Source organism: Hetaerina americana, unplaced genomic scaffold (assembly GCF_022747635.1).
Source record: "Hetaerina americana unplaced genomic scaffold, ioHetAmer1.1.p SCAF_59, whole genome shotgun sequence".
Taxonomy (NCBI): domain Eukaryota; kingdom Metazoa; phylum Arthropoda; class Insecta; order Odonata; family Calopterygidae; genus Hetaerina; species Hetaerina americana.
The window spans coordinates 229,573-232,574 of NW_027287194.1; the positions used below are offsets into that span (position 1 = coordinate 229,573).

The 3,002-nt window shown below is 37.6% G+C and overlaps 1 long non-coding RNA gene across 1 annotated transcript; it reads left to right on the forward strand.

Moving 5' to 3' along the window:
- Positions 1 to 236: 236 nt before the first annotated feature.
- Positions 237 to 764, forward strand: LOC139694903 (uncharacterized). The gene is made up of 2 exons (XR_011702244.1): positions 237 to 309; positions 507 to 764. It is a non-coding gene; the product is annotated as an uncharacterized lncRNA (long non-coding RNA).
- Positions 765 to 3,002: the final 2,238 nt, after the last annotated feature.

A 3,002-nucleotide genomic window follows, 5' to 3' on the forward strand; every position in this document is an offset into this window, starting at 1 on the left:
GACACGGCCACTCTAACGGCCAATTCCATCTCAGGTGGCAGTGGGCCTGCATCGGTAGGGTTTGAAAGAGAGGGAAAGGTAGGTACTTCTTTGATGATGTCATTATCTGTTTGATAAGTTAAAATTCTCTATCTGTGTCTGCTTCTGGGAGAAACGGCTTAGCAAAATGCGGGGCAGATCAATTCTTACTCTATCTAATCTTTTCTCTCCGTACTCTTTCACAGTTTTCACTCAAAATAGCCAGAGACAACCTGTCAAGTGATGGCTTGTTCAAAGAAATGGATTCAGAGATGACTGCATAAGACATCTGTAAGTAAAATATCAAATCCTAATGTAGAATTCATTCATGACATACCACTATTCTGGAACCTTTTTGGCTTTTTGTTTTATCTATTAATTATCTCATGAGCCAAATGAGCTGTTTCCCATGTGTTTTGGGAGATATTTAAGCATTTTTGTAATATTCATTGAAATTTTGCATCACATTTTTGATTTTCTCTCCACAGGATTCTATTCTTCATAATGAGAGAATTGCACTTTCTCTTCTGGTGACCTGGCAGAACAAAGGAAGCATTTGCAGTATATGCAGAGCAAATAGTGGCTGTGATGAGGAAACACTGATTTTAAAGTGCTCATTTCACCATGTTAGATACAGGCTGGTACGTAGTGCCATTGTCTTCCAGAGCATTGAATTCCCATAAAGAGGTCCACACCTAGTCTTAGCCTAATGTCAGTCATTCTCATGGGTGTAACTTATCATAAAATAAGAAAAGGAATTTGAAAGCCATAAACCAATCTTGAGGAGCGGGAAGAGGACAAGAAAACAAAGGATTGCAGGTGATATGATTAAGAACAAGAGGAGAGAAGAATGTAAATGCAGAGATGGGTAGGAGAAAGTACCAAGAATTCAATAGCAGATTTAAGTGGGAAACCAACAGAGCTAAAGAAGCATGGACAAAGATTGTGTAGGGATGTGAAAGTTGATAAAGTAAGGGGGAAATGGGTGCTCTGTGCAGGAATGTGAAAGGACTGCCAGGAAGTAGGAAGGTAATATCCATACAAATCATCAAAGATAATTCAAGAAAAATTATTGAATGGACTCAAAACACTCAATTACTGAATGAATGAAGAAATGGAAAGAATTCACAGAAGAACTGTATGAAAAGACAGTAGGCCCAAAGCTTAGACACAGAAGATAAATTAGGATAGGTTTAATGGCTCCAGAAAGGGCATTGAATTAATTGAGGATTGGGGTTAGACAACATTCTCATTAAACTACTCAGAGCTTGGGAGGAAGGGTTTTTATGGAGTTCTGCAATGGTGTTCATGATCAAGGAATTTTACTGGAACATGTTGTCCGAACGGTTAGTGCCCCTAGTCCGAAAAATGGAAGGGATGGAATATGTGATGACTAAAGAACAACAAATTTAATTTCAAAAACAGCTGAAGTGGTTCTCAGGGTCATCAACAAAAGGAAAGAGAGTGGGGCAGATGATTTTTGTGCTCAGGAAGAGGAGAGACATGTGCTATGGCATAGCAGTAATGGGGTAACTAATAGAAACGGGCATAGATTACAGTCATGATGTATTTGTCTGTTTGTAGGTTCTATCTATCTAAATGATAACCTGCATGATGTTGCGAGGTCAGCGATTCTACATATAATCCTTCTAATTTCTCGTGTACGTAGCGTGCCTAGACTCCAAGAAAACATTCAATACAGTGTATAGGGAAAAACCAATATTGATGACAATGTGAATAGATAGTAGAAATAGGAGAGTTATCCTTGAAAGTGTACGTATCTCAGACTGCTCAGGTGTGAGGGGTGGACAGAAGGCCTGGATTTGCAGTGTTAGGAAGAGGAGTGAGGCAGGGTTGTATCACCCGTGTGCTGTTCAATGTGTGTGTGGCGGAAATGTTAAAAGAGGCATTATGGGAAGAAGTGGAGATTGGAATCAAGGTCAGTATGGAATTCAATATAATCATTTAGGTTTGCTGATGACCAAGCTTTTGTTTGCCGGTCAGCCAAGGGGTTGCAATCTCTGCTGAGTGCATTGGACAGTCAGGTGTGATAGGTATGGGATGAAAATAAATGTAAAATAACTCATTTAGTTATTGAGAAAGAGGGAAGCCAAGTTAAATATTAAAAAAAGAATTCATAAACTTGAATTGTTTGAATGGTTTAAGTATATAGAAAGTGTTTCATCTAAGATGCTTCAGGTTGTAGGGTCATAGGGTGCTCTGCCATCAAAGCACCATGTCTTCCATTGTAGCAATTTCATTGTCACTCACTGCCGCCATCGCTAAACATTGTGAGTCATTATATACCTAATGCTATCACTTTTGATATATTTTTATAAAATCTAACATTTATTTACTATTATTTAGTCCATTGTAAGTGATTCTGTACTTAAATGAACATTTTTAATATTAAATAAACAGATAACATTACTTCAGATTTTTTCTTGTAGCCCTCAAAGTTATTTGAGAAGGCATTTTAAAGGAATTATTTAGGTAGGCTATGGTGAATGGTTGTATCAATGCATATTTCTATCCTTGTGGAAATCCTCATTAAATCTCCAAGTCAATAAGACATTCATTTTCTTAACAGAATCAGTAAATACATATCCAATCTTGAGGTAAAATTTACTAACGAGAAAGAAAATAAATAATTTAGCCTTCCTGCTATTTCTTTAATTTCCATGTTGGTGGGGTCATGTTTTCCTATCCTTCAGCATATATTAATGTGATGGCATTCAGATGTCTTTTGGCAAATTCCAAGAAACTGCGGAAGATGCCGCAACAGTAACTTTTAAAGTAGTCATCGGCTAATATGCATTTCAATACAACAATTTCAGAGAGTAAAAATCATTTCCGATATTTCAGAGCTTAAGAGAACACCTCAATAGCATAACTGGCTATAGCACTCGCATGGACATTGAGGGATCTGGGTTCGAATCCCCGTCAAGGCGAATGATTTTTACACTCTGAAATGGTTGCGTTCA